General features: G+C 38.1%; 1 protein-coding gene across 1 annotated transcript in view; it reads right to left on the minus strand.

Moving 5' to 3' along the window:
- The window catches only part of LOC104529133 (propionyl-CoA carboxylase alpha chain, mitochondrial), a gene marked incomplete at both ends in the record, with an annotated part of 179698 nt that overhangs the window by 29813 nt on the left and 127239 nt on the right, over window positions 1-22646 (minus strand). The gene's annotated exons all lie outside the window — the stretch shown is intronic.

Consider the following 22646-nt stretch of genomic DNA (forward strand, 5'->3'; position numbering starts at 1 on the left):
GTTCGTCTGACGTGTATGGTGATATTTTATTGATTCACTACTCTGTCTATTAGTTCTGTATAATGAATAGCATTATATGAAACACAAGATGGGTTGCCTATACCTGTACCTTGGATCTTAAAAGTCAATTTAGCTGAACTTGAAAATGTACCATTTTATCAGTAAATATTCATATTTAATTACAATTGCAGAGGCATATGCAAGGAGCAGCCAGAGAAAACAAACATTCCCTCCTCAGGGTCCAAAGAATTACTCTTTGCCATAGTGGCGAGCCAAGCAAATAGAATAATTGCAATTTTCACTGCTGATAAATAAGAAATAGAAAACCTCTCCAAGAACTGTTCTGTGGGGCTGTAATAAATGCCCACAGAAACAAGCTAACCTACATTATTCATCCCCCTGCAGAAAGGGTGGTCCTTTTAGAATTGGAAAGATTGCAAGAAGTAGAGTAGCTGATTTTAGCTGATGTAAACCGTAATTTATATTTTAAATAGATGATATATTTATTTTTTAAGAGAAAAAAGGCATTTAGTTGAGGCAAATATTAAAACTTAATGCTGAACAAGTGTAAACTTTATGTTCATAAATTAACAGCAATACCCAAGCATATAAACCCCTCAAAAATGATTTTATTTACCATACTATACTTTACTTACTGCAAGACCATATAACCTAAGCTAAATTTTGTGTTTACTCATTTGTGTCAAAACCAGTCAGTGGTTAAAGTCTCTGAGCAGTCCCAGAAGTAGAAGCCAGGGACAACGCCCTCCTCCTTCCAGCCTCGCAGCCCCACAGCCAGCCTGCGACTATGTTCCTCCTCAGGCATTTGGTCTCTGGCCTCACGAATCTTGTTTTCCCCACTGCACCAGTGGAGCTTCAACCAAAGTAGGGCCATGATGGCTCCCCACTACACGAGACTGGCAGAAGGGAGGGTGGCTGGGAGCTCTCATGCTGAACTCAACACTAGCAGTGTTTGTTAGTCCACAGGTGGCACCCCCAGTGTACGACCTTCAAAGGAGATAGGAGCAGAAACACCCAATCCATTGTGTATCAGCAGCAACAAGTAGGAAAGGGATGCAAATGATAGCTCAGGAAAGACACTGGAAACTCCAGGCATGTGGAAGTACCAACCTGCTACAGTTTTACTAGGGGGGGAAAAAAAAAAAAGGAAAAAAAAAGCACCTAAAGTCTTTTCACTTAAACGTTAATCCTGGGTTTTGATGAAGGCATCCCAAGAATTAAAGATCAACATAACATCTGCATACAACACTGAGTTCTTCTACAGACCTAGGCTGGTTCTTGTGTACGCACAGTGAATCATTTGTCATGCTTATCATCACACAGTCACCTAAGATCAGGGCAACACTGGACTGGACAAGTTTAGAGAACTAAACTCAGCTGTCCTCTCTCTGCCCTGACTACTAGCTGGTGACAGTCAAATGCTCTTTCTCTAAGGAAAAATGAAAACAGTTCATTACAGGAAAAAGATTCAAAATACAGGTTTTAGGTCTCCTCACCTTTTCTTTTACCTGCTAGGGTCACTTTCATTAAATGAGAGTCTTTGCACTTGGCAATACTCATTACGTCTCCTAATCCACAAATTAAGCATTCCCCATAATATAAACATGCCATGTCTGCCTGTGCAAGATGATGACTTAGAAACTGCACCATTTGCCATGATAAACACCAGCCACAGCACAGTTGTTGCCTCACCTCTGGCTCAGTGTTTTGCGGGCATCCTATCAGAAAAGCTTTGGGGAAGGACTGGAGAAGCAGAAGAGGATAACTTTGTAATTGGTAATTGAAATTTGGTAATTGGTAATTCAAATTGGTAATTTGAAATTATGTCTGTTGTCTTTCTAGTCAATAGACGGTAGAATGGAAAACTTAAGTATCCCTGAGCTTATTAATTTATATTAAGAAACAATAGCTAACAGTAAAAATCTGTCATCAAGGACAACTGAGGTTGACAAAAAGCCTATTTTTTCTGCCCTTAAGAAAACACAGGAAGCAAAACTTTTCTGTCTACTTATCTGCACCAATTTTCAAAGCGATCCTATTCATTACTGCCAGCTATGAAGACTGACACACATACACTTCTGACAGTTCACAGGTGAAGTACCTAGGAAAGGTCAAAATACCTAGAATAATCAACAAGACCAGTTGTCAAAACCATAAACACATAATGAAATGCTAAAATTCTAACACTGAATTTTTATAACCACAAAATGATGACACAATAAAGCAAAACAGATGTATTTTATGTATTGCTTTTCTAAGTCTTGAAAAATATTTGGCACATTCCTGAATAATAATTCTATGAAAATCGAATTCAGACAGGCTCATTCTGCAATAACAGACTCCGTGAGCTAGAGCACCCATCATTCAGGTTTGCTGTTAACTCCTGTTCTCTACAATGAATCATCTCTACTTTTTCCAAAGAGATAGTTTAAAATCTGAGACTTTATTTTAAGTTAAGGAAGCCCTCTATTTTGCATTACAGCACCTATTGACTACGAAAAAATTAAAACTTTGTTAACACACATACAAAATGTAACTACCTGGCTATGCATTGATCTTCACTGTGGGGTTTCCTTCTTATAACCACAACAAAATATGTGTCTAATGATAGTAATGGCAAGTAGGAATGGGGAAAATTAATATTCAAAATTATATTATTAATTAAAAGAAACTCTCAAGATCCCTGGAGCTTGACAAACTCTCTATCCAAGAAGCTGCCAGTTATTGCATTAAACTTACAGGTCTTCTGTTTGTTAATAATTGCAACATTGGAACCTTTCTGTAGCTTTGCACATCTCTTTACAGGAGTCTAGTATCTTCCTGCCCAGGAAGTGGGGATTGTTTGGGTTGAATTAGCTTTGATGCCATTAACAGTGAGGCCCTGCGTGTCAATATTTTCTGATACAAAGAATTTCAGCCATCTAACAATGGAAGTTTTTCATACTTTTTTCCTCTGTCCAGCCAGATAACGTAAAACAAAGAGGGATCTCTCTTTTTAAGTTCCCCAATTCTTTCAATGTATCAAGCCATTACATTACTTGCTACTTTGGAAAAAAAAAAAATCTCAATATAGATAAATTAGTATTACAATCCATATCAAATATGTGCAAATTTATTCGTCTTCATACATTTTGTTTCCAGACAAAAGACAGCAGAACTGTCTCATAAGTGGTAAAAACTGAACATACTTTCAGTATGGATACATATTCTGTATCTGTACTTTTGCTGAAGGCATTAGTTCAGTTAATAAAGCTCAAACTTGCAAAATCCTCCTTACCATTATGTTATGTAGCAAGGAACCTTGCATCTTCAGAAGCAGATAAATACTGAATAAAGCAGCTCAACTAGGCAGAAAATAGAGGTTTGAAGTAATTTACTCACCTAGTTAACCCAGCTGTGAATTAGGAGAACATCAAGATGGAGCTGTATCAATAGGAACCCTGGTTTAACTGCTTTTACTTTATCTGTTGCTGTGATTTTGACATGTGAGGAAATTAGGGCCATTTGGAATTAATCAATCCTTTTATTGGATTATTCCAAACTCTGTATGGCAAACCACATACCTATTTATGGATGGTTATTTTCTTGATGTGCATCCTGCTTTATTATAGCCCTAAAAATGAAATCTATATTTTATTCACTTTGCTTATTGCAGGAGTTGTGCAGCCAAACACAGTTGAAGTGAGAATTGCATCAACCAGTGTCTGCTGGGACATAAGCTATAGTAGATTAGTTCTACTTTGAGTTTAGGCAGTCACAAAACTATAGTAGTAGTTTTAGGAGAAAATACTTGTGGGTCTTATGAGTTGTTGCCAGAATTACAGCAATTACAGGGATAAACTATTTCGCCCCTACTGTCAAAGAGTAAATTTTTTTACTCCATTTCCCAGATCTCCTACTAGAAATAAAACTAATTTATTTTATTTTGACAGCAAATGCTTTAACAATAACTTTCACAGTTACAATACCACGTGCAGTGAAAGAGTCTGCCAGCCCTCCGTGCCCCTGGAAACAAAGCACTCTCTCTCTTGTCAAGCTTCCAAAGGATTTTCCTGAATGCAGCCACAACACTGTTCCAGTCCCCTTAATCCAGCTTCTCAGTACAGAGTCCATTTGCCTGGGGGATCTGCCTGCTTCTGCTGTGAATAGTTCATAGACAAAGATTTACTTCGATGAGAAGGTACCATTTTGTCCTTTCTTGAAATGACACAACTGTGCCATTTACATAGATGCTGCTGCTATGTTGTCAGTCATGTTAAGAGCACTTTTCCTCAAAAAAAGTTTCTGAGACTTGATAACGACAGTGTGGTATCCTTCAATCCAAACCAGGTAAAGCTCCCTTTCTGATCCAGCATCAACCATGCTCTCTGTGTAGGGCTGCCTGCTGGCAGGCTCCCTAACATAAAAAGCAGGCATCTCTTGTTACTATGGTTGCAGCCCCAGATGACAAAAAGAATCTCCAATAAACTCACTACTAAAAGCTAGAAGAGGAAAACAAGGAGTTTTCAACTTACACTTACTCTGACAAAACCTATTTCTTCCTGTTCCCTGGACTCAAGCCAGACCAGAGTAGGGGCTGCCGAGTGCAACGTGCTCTTCACACTCAGCAGGGTCTTTGCTTTTATATAGGCAAAGTTATATATATATGATGTATGGTTATATATAACATATGTATATTTATATGATGTATGGGTGCTGACACCAGGCAGACACAAGAGGAGCTCTTTCAGTGATAAGGATGGATCTCATCTTGGCATGGAGACAGCAACACACACTACCTACAGGGATTTTAAAATATCATAATAGACTTTCTCTTCATTGTCATTCAGGAATCTGGGAAGAAGTGAAAAAATATGGTAATTCAGGCATGCTTTAACTATGGTAGGCATTGTGCATACTTTTCGATATGGAATTGCACAGTTCCTACAAGATCTTGCATGTTGAAGCACTTCAGGGAAAAAAACAGTTTGTTCCTGTGGAGAAAAACCTTAGGCAGGCTTCTCCTACAAGACAAGCATGCTTCTGATCCTTGAAGTAACAAGTGCCAGACAATCAGCAGTTCCTCAGTGAGAAGGGAAAGACCTTGATATCATTAGAATCCTTTTACCAATGACCAATTCAAAGAACATTTAAATAATTTCTCATGCAATTAAAACCACTGATCACCTATTTCCAGTAAAATGGATAAAAAAATCAGAGCTGCATGTACCATGAAGTTCCAGTAACAAGACAAGAATTTGAGAGTTTTCCATGACCCTAATAAGTAATTACATTGTGTTAGACCTGATATCTAAACTGTCAATAGCTCACATGTATAAAAGCCCTATTTCCTGTCATGCAACACAATGCAGAGCAATTCAATAAAGCCAAATTACCCTTAGATTTGCAAAAACAAAACAAAAACCTCAAGCCCAGAAAAATAAAAAAAATCATGTCTTATCCCTAGTGTTGCAAAACTCACTTCTTTGAAAGTAAGACACACGTATTAGTCCAATGAATATTTCTTAGCCTTGGATGCATGCAATCAAAATGGAGATTATCCCTACTATTTTAAATACAGCTGCCTTACACTGGAACAAGGAGAAAAAACATCCTAGTTTTCCACAGCAGATTGCACTAATGATAAAGTTTCCATAGAAGTTAAAGGACACCATACAACTTGGGGCAGAATTCCTACAGAACTGAAGCTCAACTTTATATAAACCCAAGAGATTGTTTAAACAAAACCTGTTTCCTTAGAAAGGGCAAAAGGTGCAACCAGGGAAAGAAGAAAGAAAAGAATGCAAAAAAAACAGTTCTCAGTGATTGAGAGATTTAAGATACTATGAAACAGTAATAATGCTACCCTTTTTTAATAATATGCTAAAATATGATTAAATAGGATGCATATGTTTACAGAAGTGTGCACTTAAACATATATACCAAAAATTTAAAGATAAAAATACAAGTGTGAATATGCATGTAAAAAGCACACAAGAAGCATCAATGCACAATATTGGCACAAACAGAATGATCCTTGTCATTCTTTTCGTCCCAATCACATCTTTATCATCAGCAAAAAAAATTCAATTACAGCATTTAAAAGATCACCATATAAGGAAATCATTAATTGAAAGAGTCCTTGTCTACATAACCCGTTTCATTCTTTCAAATGAAATGGTGCAAGCCAAAATGGCTACTTGCATAGGTAAAGACCATCCACAGATGTGCACTATATAAAGCCACACTGAAGCTACATGGAAAATTCTCCTTGTGTGTGTTTGCAGAAAATAATGAATATCCACTTCATAAATAAGTTATGTAACAAGCATCACAATAGGCTTTAATTCTGTATTTACAACGTCCTTAAACTGTGGAATAGACTTATCTTCATTATTCTCCCTTAAATTAATTGTTTCTAAAAGGAAGTATACACCAGTTTAATGAATGTGTATTTTTTTTGCTTAAGCCAAACTAATATTTAACACCTTCAGTGAGAGAGGATAACAAATTATACATGGTATTGGCATTATGAGAATCATTCAAAGCACAAAGGACAGTGTGGAAAAAAATATCAAGGGGAAAAAAATATCAACCCTGGTATCTGTTGGGAAAGATGACAAATAGCAATAAAGGCTGGCAAACTCAGCTGGAGATAAAGGGTACCTTACAGGTGAAAGGCTCAGACATCTCTTTTCTTCCCAATGTTAATTAATCCTCTACGTGCTTTCCAGAGATTCTTCTTTAATGTCATTAGTTAACAAGAAAAAGATTTAACATAGTAAGATATACTCAGAGATTATTTCAAGTCATGAACCTGTATCCAAATCCTATTGTTCCCAAAGTTACTTGTGCTTTTTATTCACTCTGCAGGCATTTCTTAGGGACAAGACAAAATTGCAAAATTTGCATTAAGCTTTCTTCAGTACTGGCACCAATGACAGGCATCACTGATAGAGGTTCAGAGCTGGAGCGCTACGTTCCAGTCCAAACACAATGCAGGCTAGTTTTAACAAAAAAAAAACCCAAACAAACAAACAAAAAAAAAACCCCAAACAAAAAACCCACCACACAAACAACAACAAAACAATAGGTTAATTGAAAAATCCATACTACATCAAGTGGATTACAACAATTCTTGATTTAATATTGTAAAGAGATAATTAGGTCTAAATAAGAGAGAAAATGCAACATTCTCATTTTGAAGAAATAATATAACATGTCAGCCCATGTTGGTTTTAATTCTGATCTAGAGAAGATTAACAGTATGTGCTTTAAAATTCTAATTTTAAGTACTGATATATGATGTTAATTAGGAAAGCATACAACAGATGAAATAACCTAGAGGACCAAATGAAAATTTATACTCTGAAGTCATTTTATCTGTTAACCACTCTAGCTAACTATACTAGTAAACTTGCTAAAATGATAAACTAATTAAAAAATTCCAGCTGAAGAGCCACAGAAAGAGCTAGGCAGATCTAGCAAAGCAGATTAATAGTTCCAAATGACTGAAAAATAACAGAGTTGCATGTAACACTGAACATACTTCCTACTGCCATTTTCAAAATAATTTCTCACCTATTCTGGAAAGCATTACTAATGTTGAACTTTCTGGGGCACACCCTTAGCTATTGAAACAGTTTCTGTTGGGAACGTGAAATGTTCAATAGATTCAAAAGATCCCACTCAGTAATGCTCCTAAAAGCATTTACTCTTACGGTCATCTGACACTTCAGTTGTTTCAAGCACATTTTTACAAAGCAAAACCACATACTGTGAATTGGGATTTATGACATAAATTACAGTAAACCAAGTAATGAGTCTTTGTATTCCACAGGGTGAGCCTGAGCAACTTTACATCACCTTTAGTTCAGTTTGGATTGCAGATGTATCCAACATAATGGGCCAACGTGATTTGATCTCACCATGGACTTTGGCTGGGTAGACTGACAGATATTGATTGTGACTGACAAGGACCATCCCTTGGCCCTTTCCCCTCTGCTCCTATTAACTCTTCTGTTTCAGAAAGTTTTCCTTTGCCAAGGTCAGGAAAAATCAATTAGCTGTGTAAAAGAGAGGGTCTATTTTTCTCTGTTTTAAGAGTTTCTGCTATCATCTTGTTTAGGGGCATCCTATTTGGGCTGGTTTTGTTCTTGGTCTGTTTAACTGTTGAACAAAGGAGGCCCAGGCTCTCAGTTTCCTGAGATTCGGATACACTATCTACCTCTATCCTTCTCTTCATTTATTGTTGTTATCTTCAAACAACAAAACTGGTCTTCATTCTTGCTTATTGGCTATTACATATTCGAGGTCAGGCTGGACAGGGCTTCGAGCAACCTGACCTAGTGAAAGATGTCCCTGCTTATTGTAGGCAGGTTGAACTAGATGATCTTTAAAGGTCTCTTCCAACCCAAACCATTCTCTGATTCTATTATGCTGATTAGCCACCAATGTAGCTTTCCTTTCAGAGTTCAGATGATAAAACTGATGTAAAAGACCCTAAACTACTCAAAAGTGTGTTCGTTATAAATTAACAATATGCAAAGCTCACCATCGTCAAAATAAAGATGCCAGTTTAACCATACACACTTTTCATTAAACTACTTCTCTCCTCCCCTATCACCTTGGAGAAAATACTAAATTAAAATGGGCTAAACTGTGCATGCGAACTAGTCTGTTAGCATCAAACAGCTGGGCTGCTCCAACAGTGACAAAGAGGTCACTGTCTGAAAATACACAGTGATTACGGCAATAAAGGAAACAGCTGATAGAGGTTAGATGGTGGAAACAAGAGGGCAGCCACAACAGAAAGACAAGGTTGGAATGAAGGCAGAAGGAGCACAGAGCAGAGGAAGAGCCTGCCAAAAGGCACGGGTCTGGGAGACGGAGCTAGGGCATGAGAGGGAAGGGAAGTGCCTTAGTGCCAAAGTTGTTTGACTCCTCCTATCAACACAATGTATTTTCAGTTTCTTACAACTTAGATGAACTCTATTTAGGTTGAACAGTCATTTAGAAGTGATTTCAGAAAGGAGAAATTTCAGAGAGAAATTGCACAGCCATTTCTGACATAGAAGAAAACATTTGGGGGCATATTACTAAATTCAATTGACTTTTCTATGAAAGGCTGCAACATCTCCTTTATGATTCAGAACAGAGACTTGAAAATCTGCCTGGGAAGTTAAACTGCTGGAGTGCACCTCTACTATCCTCCCACAAACTGCATAACTTTGGACAAGTTCTATGCATTTCAAAAAACAAATTCTATCTATACCTATAGAACACCACACTTCACAGCTACGTTTCTCTAAGACATTTCCTTGTATTTAACATGTCTCAGCCCACAGCTGAACCCAGCTTCCCCTGAAACTGGGTTTTGGGATTGCAGAATACCACCAGGTCAAGTATAAGCCTAAAAACTGTCACCTCTGTGATTTCAATACTGATTAGGGTCAAACACCAAAGGAAGAAGCAGCAGTATAAACAACCCACAAGCAACAAAAACTGGACAATGAGAGCCCCATGACTGAAGAAAGCAGACTGGAACACAGATTGGAAGTTTCAGTGAAGGAGGTGCAGAAAAGATTGAGAGGGAAATCTGGAGCAAGAAGTAAGGTGTGGGGACTCACAGAACAAAACTAAACATGGAGAAAGGAAATGGAAGTGGTAACAAACACATGAAACCTAACTCAGAGAAGGGAAGAGAGAAGCATGCACTGATTCTGCAAGGAAGGAGGAGCTAGAAGCATGGGATAAAGGAAAAAACAGAACTAAGGAGTGAGAGAATTGTCCTAGAAAAAGGACTAGCTGGACAAATAGTAAGATAGAAGAAATGGGGCAAGCAAAAACAATGCTGAGGCTCTGAGAAAGGAAAATGGAAATGAGGACCAATGCATGGATGAAAGCCTGGAGGCCTAGGGAACATGGCACAGCTACATGGGAGAAGGTCCTCTAGAAGAGAACCAAGACTGATTGCTAAGTGATGTGGAAGTCCAAAGGGGAGACTCAGACTGGTCAGACAATGATCATGGACCAGGCAAGAAGACTGAGGGGTGGAAACTAGGACTAGCCAGAAGAATAAAACCAGAAAAAAAGAGTCAAGCTGGGAAAAAGCAGGACTTGAAAAATGGCATATTAGTAGCACTGAGCAAAAAGAAGCAAACACGCAGACGGCACCACCTTTGAATGCTTGACCACCCTTTAGAAATAGTCTGGAATAAAACTCAAATTCCTGGCCTTTACTGTTCATTTCTATTCCTGTGCTGCCCAGAAGATAGCAGTCTTGCCAGCACTTACACTCTCAGCTCACTGCACAGGCCCATGCATTGACCTTAATGGATCCATCCCAGCTAACAAATCCATAGAGTATCAGCATTACATTACAAAGTAAATTGGGGGGAAAAAAGAACTATTACATAAGAACATAGGGACTTCTCTCTCCCACACACAGAGTTGCTAAACTCAGACACAGCTTTATGTGAATGTGAATATCAAACTGATAAAATTTGAGATACATAGCACTACCTGACTTAATCTCCTTTGGGAACATATTTTCAACAGATCCAAATGCTGTGGATGCATTACTGAACAATACTTACTAATGAAACTAATCTCCTAATTGTTCAGGTAGGCTTACTACATGCTACTCAAGTCTTAGTCCACAGATAGAAGTACTGTTATTTTCATCATATTTTTCATGTCTCCCCTAGCACGCAGTATTTCACTCTTTCACATTAAAGAAACATCAGTTTATTTTCACCACATTCCCACCATCTCACACCATCTCACAGAGGCAAGACATCAAGAGGTTACAGTTTACAAAGACCCTACGAAACACGACACATGTGAAACCCAATACTGCAGAGTGTTTTGCTTTGTAACATTAGATGTTCTGATAGCAATGATTTCCCCAGCAGCTCTAAGTGTTTGGCGTTTCCATGACTCATTCTAGTGCAGAGTTTGATGCCCAGATGACGAGGAGCATACAAAACTAACTGTATTTATAGAAAGTATGGTTTCAAAGTACTGGCTAGCATCTCTGAAAGACTTTGGCAGGGGCAGGGATAGAAGTCAGCACATAGCCCCATTAACCACAAGACTGACCCTTCTCTTCCTTACCCTCCCCTCCTACATTGTCTCTCTGTACGTTTCTACAACAAATGAAACAAAGGTCTATAGACAACAGTTCCCATCACTACACAAACTATGGGAAGTGCCCAGAGCTGGCCTATATAAAACACTCAACAGCAAAGGGATTCTGCATTCAGTCACATAGTTAATGCTATTGCAAAATGCACACCTGACATCTGGCATTCCTTAAATCTGAGCGATTTTGGAACTGTAACAATATTTGAAATAAAGACTGGTACATACAATATTACCTAAAATACTTCTAGCATTATGGAACTATAGGGCTATTTTGGTTTCCAGTTGATTTCAATTTATTGTATGTCCTTGAGATCTGTAGCTTTTCTCTGGAAAGTGAAATAAACCATTGGCAGTAGGTTATGACTACTTATATCAGGTTCATTTTTTGTATTCTTTATATGAGCCACAGACAGCGATGCAATTCATTTCTAATAATTTAAAATAATTTCCCTCCTCCTGCATTCAGAACAACCTTGCTCTTTCTTAACCCTTTCAATAACAGTACCTTTAGCCTGATCTTGGAAGGGAAAAAGCAGTTAACAAAATGCACTCTTTATTTGTGAGTACTGCCTCTAAATCCCCACCACACACTCAACTTCTGAATCCATTGACTGGCCAGTATTAACCAAGCATATTAAAAACCCTTTAAGTTTTATGAAAATGAGAAGCTGCACAGAGAACAAAATGAGTTCCCCCATGCAGCTCTTGGACAGACAAGGACTATTTGGCTCATCCAGCAGCTGGGCCAGCCAACCTGTGAGTGACCACACAGTAGATCCAGGCCTGCTTTCTGGCAGGACAAACAGGGAACATGAAGCAGCCTGTAGAGAAGCAGAGGATTAAAGAAAGGAGGGTGACATGGTGAGAGGGATATAGAAGAAATGACTGGGTGAGGCTAGGAGCAGGAATTATTGCAGAGAGAGTTTCCTGGCAGACACGCAAGTTTGCTGGAGTTCCCAATGTGGACAATGGGGACCTGAGAGACAACCCTGCAGATCAGCCAGTTCCACTAACGCCACACTGCTCACAGCCCACCACATCACACTCTCCTCTCTTACCAACATGTCCTAGGTGCCACCATCTGAGGCAGTTGGGCTGGACTGCCTTTCCTTTGACAGCAAAAAGGTGGATGGCAATCACCACAGGCAAAAACAGCTCAGCTACATTGCAGAGGCCAGCACAGTCATCCTGTTTCTGCAAACTCCCCTTAGTCTAACGGGGATTATGACCACCAAGCAGTCAGTGCGGAATAGACACAGGTGAAGCATCTGTCACCTTGCCTTCCTTCCACCCATTTTCCTCAAGAATCAACCACAGCAGCATCCGAGTATCATTCACTGAATATTTTACACTGATCAAACAGACACTGACCAGCACAGCTTTCACCATACACATCCTTTGCCGTAGCAGAGTCACAACATGACACAATGCAGCTCTAAACTAGTTAGTTCAGCTCGGAGCAGTACAGCTGCATGAGTGCAGCACTGCCCAAACTAGGTTAGCCAGCACAGGTTCCCTTGTACTGTACTAAACGTATCCTAAATGGGGAACCGTACAGAGTACGCTGTCTCTTTAGTGACTATTGTATATAAATAATAAACAGGACTGCTATCCATTGATCAGCCTGATGATTTGTACCTCTAACTTTCATTTTTATCCTCCCACAATCTAGGTTCCCTGGTTTTATTAGAACATCCTGCTTGCATTCAAATCTTCCTTACAACAAGCTTAATAGCCAGACGTACAGCTGTCCCACTAGTCTCATATAGCAGGATCTATTCCACAGATCTCTGACTTCTACCAATAGCCAACATTGATACCTGAATGAACTCTCATGAACAAAGCTATGTTTTCTTAATAATAACAGTTGTATAAACATAAGGTCTTCTCAGTTAAAGGGAAACCAACATCAAAAAGCAGTAAAACATGGAACCCTAAACCCTTCTTTCTTTGAAGAAACACGTTTGAAGCGAGGTGTTTCTAGTTACGGGTGAATGAAATGAGAATTCAGCTGCAACAAACGGACATCCAGTCCATATGAAAGACTAATTAGATCCATCTGAGAAGCTGTGTCTAAAACTGCTTCACATATTTCAAAGGAAAGCTCTTCTAGTCTATCTTTTGAGAAGACTACATCAAAACATTTAGTCACAGCTGACGCACATCTATCCACTACAGCAGCATTATTTTTCATAAGCCATAAAAGTTACATTAAAGTAATGTTAATAGTCTGGCTTACTTAAAAATTAAATTAAAGGGGGGAAAAAAGCAGCAAAGAAATTTAGAGCTAAAAAAGCAACTCAAAGCAGCAATGACCTTATAGTTCCCCCCTATGCCAAAGCATCAAGAGATCCCAAAGTAGAGTGTCATACTGAATATTAAATGTGCTGAGATTTTCTCAGAGAACAGAATTAAAGATGAAACATCATCCAGGAGCTGGAGAGTTAACTACAGCTTTTGTGGTAATACATCAGGCTGTTAACATTACATTGGCATGCTTTTAAATGTAACTATTGCTACTACTGAACCAGCAGGAGGAGCTCACAACATCTTTTTAATGTATTCATTTTACAAAATTTGGGGAGGGGGGTTGGGAAGCTGGAGGGGTTTTTGAGGGCAGGGAAGAGTTGGTTGGGTTTTTTCTTTCCAGTTTTGTTGGATGCAAAATCAATGGTAAAGAAAAGCATCCAAGCGATGCTCGTGTAAGCATTGTTTTTAGAAACGAGAAAACTATGATAAGAATATTGTGTTGCAGAATCTGAAGTGTGCACAGCACACAAATGAATTGAAGATAACACCCATGCCCCAAGGAGTTTTCAGTCTTACACCAAAAGGCCACAGAAGAACTGCAAGGGTGGCAGGACACATTAAATGCTGTTATGCCAGAAACAAGACTTTCTGAAGAAAGAAAATGGTATGTTACTGCTCTGTATTGTTACAGACATTTAATTTATACTTCAGTTTACCATTCACCAGAATTCCTGGAATCATTTGATTGTGACCCATGGCAGAACAGTGTCCATTTGCATACCACAGGAATGCATCCTATGAAGCCACTTGTGTGGCTAAAACTCTTTAGGTAACTTAAAATTAATATTGTAAAAACCTAGCTCGTTCTCTGCCTTCTAAGGACTATGCTTTGAAACAATGACAAAAAGTCTGATTCCAACACATGGAAAATAAATATCCAAACTGACCACGCTTGCTTTTGAAATATTTTACATTTTAGCATTTCAGAACTTTCCTTGCACTTTCTTCTTAAACATTTCTTGTAGGTGACATACCAGTGCCAGACCATATGTTACTGAGAGTTTTGCAGCAGAACTACAAATCCCCAAAAACTACTACAACCAAGCTATTACGTTGCCCTGGCACATGTATATGGATAGTATATTTAAAATCACACAATTAATTCATTATTTCCATGTAGTTTTTAGTTCCCAATCTTGTATATATTTTCTCTATATGCTTATAGAGTACTGTGTGAATAAATGAATCAGAGACATACAAACCCACACCAACAATCCCTCTTTACAAAGCAAACATGCACCTATTGTACCAGTCCGTTACACATACTTACTGCTAAGCTGCCACAGTATTTAAAAAAACCCATGCAATCCAGATACACTCTCCTTCTCCTTAGTATACAAGCATACCTAATACAAATAAATAAAAATATTATATGAGATATGAGTATACCTAATATTTACCTAAGCATTTTTACCTCTATGTCATCTAACATGTCCCAGCATCTAAATTCTCTGACACACTCAACGCAGCAGAGTGGAAATGCATACCAGAAACACCCAGTTCACAACAAAATACTGAGGCCAAGGCCACTTTCATTTAAAAAACACAATGTAAGCATCCACAGAAACATAGCAATTAAGGCACTCGCCCACAGAGTCAGAACATGAGGTCAGTGCTCTCCTCAGATTGAAGGATTCAAGCACACAGTGCTTGCTTCCCAGGAGAAACTGTCCCCACCCCATCAGGATAGGATGGGGCAGTCTCTGTCCCTCCAGTAAATCTGCAACTGTACAGAAAAAAATGCAGTATCCATAAAGCCACAGAGTCAGTCAACAAGTACGAGCACTACGATAGTCCAGTGATGACAGTAGTGCTTTGCAAGGGTGGAAATCACAGGTGCTGCTCTCGCCGCACAGCTAGCTTATGCAATCTGCCATTAAAATGCCATTATACAAAACACATAAGTCTTAAACAGAAAATTAAGGATTTAATTCAGGATTTGAACCTGAATCAAAAGAGTAAAAGCAGGTATGCAACCTCTAGAACAACAGATTCTATAGGTATACAACCCACAGAACTTGGTAATAAAGAGTTTTGTTTGCACAACTGTATGTGTACTGCAATGAAGAGTGTGTGCTACTCCGCCAGGAAAACATAAACCACTTGAAAAAAGGCAGGAATTTTTTTCTGCTTACAGCTTTAAGGATTATCTAACTGATCTACCCCCTCCACTTGTGCCTTTACACATGCACTTCTCTTCATTCAAACTAACACAGGACATTGAAATAACAGTATATTTTATTCTACGCATATAACAACATACATATAACAATATCTATTTAGAAGTAGACTTACCAAAAAATAATCATTTACTGCTCCTGGGGATATATGTTAATTTGTACCTCCACTGGCTACCCCTCTTATTGTTTTACTTCCTACAGATATTTACTTTTCATCCCTATTAATACAGCCCTCATTTCTTTTATATGACCTGTTACTTACATATTATTTGCCTAAAGCATACCAGAAATGTAAAATACTAGTAATAATAATTCTGGTATTTTATTGATTCTCTTAACAAGGTTATTAATTTTATATGGATAGGGCTGGGCAATGTTATTCTTCTACGCGGACTACTGGAAAGACAGAACTTATCATGCACTGAATTATGATGCCGCTCCATTCACATTTGTGTTTAAGGAATTAAATGTGGAGTGTTTGCTTACAGCAACTTTCTGTATCTTTGCTCTGATTTTAAATTACACTATTCCTTTTTACACTTGATACTTTGTACACTTCAGCTGCATCTAGTTTGATTTTTGGGTGAAATTTCTTCTTAAGAAATTTTTCCTCCCCTTGAAGAGAATCAACAAAACAAAGAAAATATTTCCTGAAGTAATTTTAAAATCAACTTACCCTTTAGTCATGAAATTTACAGCAAATGAATAGAGTAGAGTTCTCCTAATTAAATGTTTATTACATCTTAATTTGAAGACAAAACTTAATCATAACTAGATATACATGAATTCACTAAATTAAGGCATACAGATAACTACTTATCTACTCTATGCTGATGATACAGGATATGTTCAAATAACAATGATGGTCATACCTTAGATTTGTATTTTTATGCTCTCATTTATGTGCTATACAATAGGTTTTCTCTTGCAGATATTAAAAGGTACACAGGACAATTTTCCATCTGCACAGGTATGTAATAAATTCTTTACTTCTCATGAAAAAGGGGGAAAAAAAAACATTGCTTCTTCCTAAAAATTATTAAAAACATTCATTGATCAATTTCTCATTGGGCTGAACAAGCTTCACAAATTTTTCATAAGAGATTTCATGTCTGTGCTGCATTTACTTGTTCTTAAATTTGAATTTAGGAAGTGATCCAATATTTTGTGAAAATGGTAGTCCATTCTGGCAGCAATCTGAAAAAAGTAATTAAGTTTCCTCTCCTCCTCTTATTCAGCATTTGACCTATTCAGGTCCCTCTGGAAATGTATCAGATTTCCATTTGCTCAAAGTACCTTCTGAACTATTTCACCTTACACTCTTTAAAAAAAAAAAAAAACAAAAACAAAAAACAACTTTCATTCACCACAACTTCAATGATAAGAAGCTACTTTATAACTGAAAACATCTGGAATTTTTTTGTCAGCTGAACAGATGAGAAGATGAGGCTAAGTGGTCTGGGAAGGTATGCATCTACTACAGAGATGAGCCCTAAGAGAAAGGGCTGTTTTCAAACATGATAAAGGAGAATAACAACAATTCCTTGCAGAGATATCATGCAAATCAGTAAAAGAATTCTCAATACAGGGGATTCCTGTACTACACCAAAGAATCGTAAAACTGATTATGCCAAAAAGGTTTTCAAGAATGCAGTTTACTGCTTAAAAAACAGCTACAAATTCCCTGTTGAACTAAAATTAGGTCCTCAGCCTTCACAGAGCAACAAACTTCAAACAAAAAGAAACAAGACTATCTCCTAACTTGTAATTATTTACTGCTGGTATTCATTATTTGAGCCTTTGGATTCATCCATTGCTTTTGTGAAAGCAGAGGCATAGACAAAAACCAAGATGACCCATCCCTTTTCTATCACCTCCTCCCACCACAGAGATATTAATAAACACTATTCTTTAGCTGACTAATTCAAGTGACATTCATAGCAGAAAAATAAAATTGAAGACTACTGAATGAAGGAGAGTGGGTTATATCAGTGAAAAGATTGCACTACAGTCACGTAATTACTTTTCATTCTTTTGTTGAATTAAAGTTATACAGTGGTAGATCCAATAAATTGAACTTTACTACTGAATACTTGGTCCAATGTATTTATGTTCTCCCTTCCTTATGCCACTTAAAATGTATAATAAAAATAATAGCGAAGTATATAGGTGTATTACCTAGATGAAATCCATCCACATTGGAGAAGCTTGGTTCATGGCTGTCCGTGACACCAAAGTCCTGCACGGGTGGCTAAAGGGCAGCTCCCATCCAGCACACCATTAGCAAAGGGACTTCATTCACACTGGCTTAAGCAGCCAGGAGTGGAAGTCTGTGAATAAGCTACAAAGCCACCATCACATGGATACAGAGCATCCTTGGAGGCTGACATCTGGCTTTGAAGGGTCAGTTTAATACGGTGCAGGGAAACCACACTGCTACCAGGTTTGCTCAATACAGGTAGATTCCCATTTGCTTTTCTCTCCCACCTTTTAGCACTCTGCAGAATGCTCAAGCTTCGTAGAGAAAGAACAGACTCCAACCTTTGTGATCAAAATTAGATCAAGTCTTTGTATCAATGAAATCATAAACACATTTCACAGCCAGACTGTCAATCAAAAATGGCAAAATGAAAGAGATCCACCTGTCTGAAATTTAACTAAACAAAAGATTCCAGAGTTTGGTGGTAGAATGCTTCCGGGATGTTTGTTGCTGTTTTACATTAGTCTCATGTAAAGGAGGGTGTCTCTCCTTCAAATTCTAGTTTAGCAGTAATCTTGATTGTAAGACCTTGAACTCCACTGATGAGAGAAGAATAATATTAATCAAAGCCCAGAATCTAACCATCTGTCCTCCAAAGAACTAAATGGATATATATGACAAGCAGTTAGCTTAAAGATTCTTCTAGCAATTAATATATAGGACAAAGAACAAATTACGTTTACATGAATTTAGTTGGCAAGTTCTTGGTTCACAAGCAAGCAGATCTCACCAAAGCTGCTAAACTTTAATTCTCAAGTCAGGGCATTAGAATCTTTTAATGGAGAAAGCATTTGTTATTATGTTGATAGGGTACCACCAGAAACAACTGTCTAATACTGAAAATCCACTACATTAATTTTATACAAACCTAAGCATATATGTTGCTGGCTTCAGAATAACAGCAGAGCTGCTTCTACTTTAAAAGAAAAAAATATCAAATTAGGATTCACAAAAGTTTGTAACCTCTAGTGGAAAGACAAAAACTACTGGTTTTGTTTGCACTGCTTCAGGCAAACAGCATTGCTCACACTTGACCACTTGTTTTTAAGTGCTTCAGTTTCGGGAACTAAGGACTCTAAAGTCAGCTTGCATCAAGGACCTCTGTTACAAATAAAGTGGTTAAAACAGATGGTTAACAAAACTCAAAACCCTGAAAAATTAAAAGCAGCAAAGAGCAGTTAACACTGCACAATTCATTAAGATTCTCATGATAAAGGAAGAAAACCACAGATGACCCATAGACCGAGATGCTGATGAATGATCTGCTCTCAAACAGTGGGAACCACAGAGAAGCCTGCTGCTTGCGCTCCCTGCACAGAGAGCAAAGCCCTGCACACTGAGAGGTGGTGAGATTTCAGCTGGCAAGAGCAAAAGAGTTAAGGAAAAAAGAAAGGAGTCACTGTTGGAAGAATCCCAGTGGTAAACAAAGTAAATCAGGATGTGAACATTGCTGCTGCAATGCACAGTTTGCAGCGGGAGTAAACTTCTGAAGGGGAATGTGAAGGTGGCCCTCCCACTGGGCTATCTAACTGCACCACTATCTTTTGTCACAAGCCACAAGGGGACACAACCCACAAAGTCAGGAGCCCATGTCACACCAACTCTAATAGCAAAAAGTAAATGCAGAAGTTCAAAAAGTGAGGCTTGTGATTCTGACAGCAAAGCTAATACAGAAAACTTTGAATTTACCCTTTTTTTTTTCTGATGGTATACCTCATGATCAGAAACAAGATTTCTCGTTCCTAGTCTTTGAGTTTTCTTAGAAGTTTTAAGGCCATTGGTTTTCCATTGTAAAGCTTCAAATAATAATTCAGATTTTTGACTCTGCTGTATTTACTATATTCTCTCATCTGCAGCACAGTAACAGGGGAACCCCAGCAAAACCGAAAATTATTAATAAAGAATAACATATCCTCTGCTATTTATCCAGTAACAATTAAAACTCAGTGTAACCCTAAACAACCCTGGTACTCAAAAACAGTTACCTGCTTTTTACAAACCCAAGCTCAGGAGCCGATTTTAACACACTATACCTTAAGATTTAAGTGAGATAGACCTCTGGTCACAGCAAAATATACCTACTCTGATTTATTTCACTGGCTAAGGAATTTTCCATATACAAATGAATAAAGAATTCTCTCCCCAAGAACAGAGGCTTGGTTAGGGTAGAATCAGAATGCAAAAGCTTCTGTTGCCAATCCCTCTAGCCCAACCTTCAGGACACACAGCCTGTCCTACTTGGCACCGCTACTTCCTCCCTATTGCTTATGCATCCGTTCACCTGTGACACTGGTGGGTGCTCAGCTCCCCAGGGGTGCCCCTGCCTCCGTACCTACCAGTGGAGGGTAACAGCAGCAGCTTACTGCAGGGGTGCAAGGACACAATCAGGCAGCTCCATATTTGTTATTGTTTGAATAACAAACTGAAGGACTAACAATCAGACTCCATGAACGCCTTAAGCTAGGCTTATACTAGCTGTAATGCTCATACTGCTGCAAGACCTCAGAACCTTTCAGCAGTCCTATTCAAACCGAGACACAGGTTTGGGCTGTAGTATAGGTCAGAATTATCTTCTGTATGTTAAAGTGATAAAACAGCAGCAATAGCATTACTTGCTCAGCATCCTTTCTCAGAGTTTGTACCTCCTGGAGAAACACAGTGCTGTTTACAACTCAGCTGCAAGAGGAATCTAGGACCGACTCATATGCAAGCTTGTATGTTCAGTTACCTTCACGATCGATAGAGACAAAAGCATAAAAGGATGCTTAGGCCTCCTCTGTCTGTCAGCTTTCCTCAGTCTGATTTAAAGATGTATCTGTACTGAATTACCTGAGCAAATATAAGCAAGAACCCAGGTAACTAAAAGAATCTGAAGTAAATCTCAAGAAAATACGTGTGCACATACGCACACAGATGCATGCCTGTGTAATTCATTGTGCTAAACAAAACTCCTGGTTTGGGGAGGTCCAGCTCTGGGAATTAGATTACTGAGCTCACAGCAGAAAGGGCCTTACACAGCAGCCTCCCTGTATGCTCCTCACAGCAGCAGGCAGCTCCAGGCTGACCGCTGTTAGACAGTAACGTTGCGACGAAAAGGTGGAAAGGCTGGGGGCAATGACGACTCCTGGGAGGGGTTATCACAAACCAGTGCCAGTCCAACTCTAAATTTGAGCTGAAACCTGGCACAGATGTTTTGCTGTTTGAGCAATGGGTTGTATCCAACTCAGGGGCATCATATAAATTTAATTCAGTAAAAAGCTTCATACAAACATGGTCTTCACTCCTGAAGCACCATTCTACAAGTAGGTTGAGTGTCAGTGCCATGGAGCAACACTATATATTAGTTACTGAGTAAACAGCTGTTCAAGACCTCCTGGAATCCTTTATAAAAGAAACACTACAACTAAAATGACCACCTTATTTCACACTTGAAGTAGTACATTTGCAAGAGACAATTTTTAATAGTGCTGACCAGAATGACTGATCTCCATATCATTTTCACAGTGCATCTATGATCCACATGGAACACAAAATAACCCTGCTCTCTATTCATACTCTCAGATTCATCATGAGTACATGTAAAATACAGTGTCAAGGAGATAAAGGTAGTATTAAAAAGGATATTGGCTAGGCATCTTCTTGCCCCAGTTAGGCCAACAAAAAGGATTTTAAAAAGCAGCAAGGTTTTCATCACCTCAATTCACACAACTGAAAAAAACCTAAAAAGATGATGAGGTTTAAACTGAAAACTATCTTCCACATTGAAATTTCAGAGCAAAGCAAAAGTGAATCACTGAGACAATACTGTCTTCATTACATGAAATAGTAACTTAAATGTCCTTTTTTCAAAGAAATACCTCATGATTCTGAATGCAACAGAAATGTGAACATCATGACTATAAAAAAATGTCACGGAGTAGATGTTGCAGAAGTTACCTCAATGAAGACAGGCAAGAAGAGTAAGCAGCTGTCAGAGGTATACTAGAGGACTTCTAGGATTCCTCACAGTCCTGCTTTTCAATGATTCTAAGAAAAAATGACTTCTTTAGACCCCTTTGAAAACTTCTGCCTAAGAGTCAACAGATACTATGCAAGTCAACTGTCTATTTTAAAACAAACCAAAAAAAAGAAAAAAATCTCAGTTTGGTCATGGAATTACCATTAACAGACTTAAAAAGTAGTTCTCTCTGAGTCTACCTTCTCAATACTTCAATTCAACCAGCTTGCAACACTGGCTTTATTCTGATGAACAGCTGAACTACTCAACACAGCATTACCATTCTTCTACTGTTAGGGTCAGTCTTTTTGCCCTTCATGCTGACAACGTTAAGTGCATAAGTAATTATCTTAAAATATTTATAAAAACAATAGTTTATACACATTCATCTGAAGTGACTTAGACATATTTTAAACACTGCCATTTTACTACAATCACAAACAGTTTTACTACTGAGGTGCTGAATAATTCCATTCTAGTATGATTATGCATTCAACTTGCTTGATTTATTTGTTTTTTTAATTACTAACTTAAGCTAATGTAATTTTTATTGACATTGTACTTATTTTCTTGCTGTCATATCTCTAAAACGGAGAATAAGACCTTATTTCTAAACAAGACACTAAACAGAGTTGTTAATTAGAAAACTAATTTAATAAGCAAGTAAATACAAAAGTGTTCCACAGGCATGAGCAGAGAAAAATCTTCGTACACTAGCACTACTTAATTAACAGAGTCATGTTTTATAATT

This window comes from Antrostomus carolinensis, unplaced genomic scaffold, assembly GCF_000700745.2.
Source record: "Antrostomus carolinensis isolate BGI_N321 unplaced genomic scaffold, ASM70074v2 scaffold238, whole genome shotgun sequence".
NCBI classification, from domain to species: domain Eukaryota; kingdom Metazoa; phylum Chordata; class Aves; order Caprimulgiformes; family Caprimulgidae; genus Antrostomus; species Antrostomus carolinensis.